Source organism: Eimeria mitis, genomic scaffold (assembly GCF_000499745.2).
Source record: "Eimeria mitis Houghton genomic scaffold, Emh_scaff1019, whole genome shotgun sequence".
Classification (NCBI taxonomy): domain Eukaryota; phylum Apicomplexa; class Conoidasida; order Eucoccidiorida; family Eimeriidae; genus Eimeria; species Eimeria mitis.
Genome location: NW_013567118.1, coordinates 3,376 through 3,625, shown reverse-complemented (window position 1 = coordinate 3,625; position 250 = coordinate 3,376).

Below are 250 nucleotides of genomic sequence, written 5' to 3'. Positions count from 1 at the left end.
ACCCCAACATTCCATATATGAGCCATGCAGTTTAAACGACTGCATATTTTGACGCTCACTTAATCCAGTAACTACACATCCAGCAGTTTAACAACATTCATAATGATGCAAATCGCATCTAAGTTGCAGAAAAGCAGCGTGTGCTTCACCCACAAGAACTGTAGCTTTTAGCTGAAATACGAATAACCTGCAAAACACAAACATCATCTCATCCTCCCTTGCGGCAGTTGAGCTTTCACATCTCCACCTT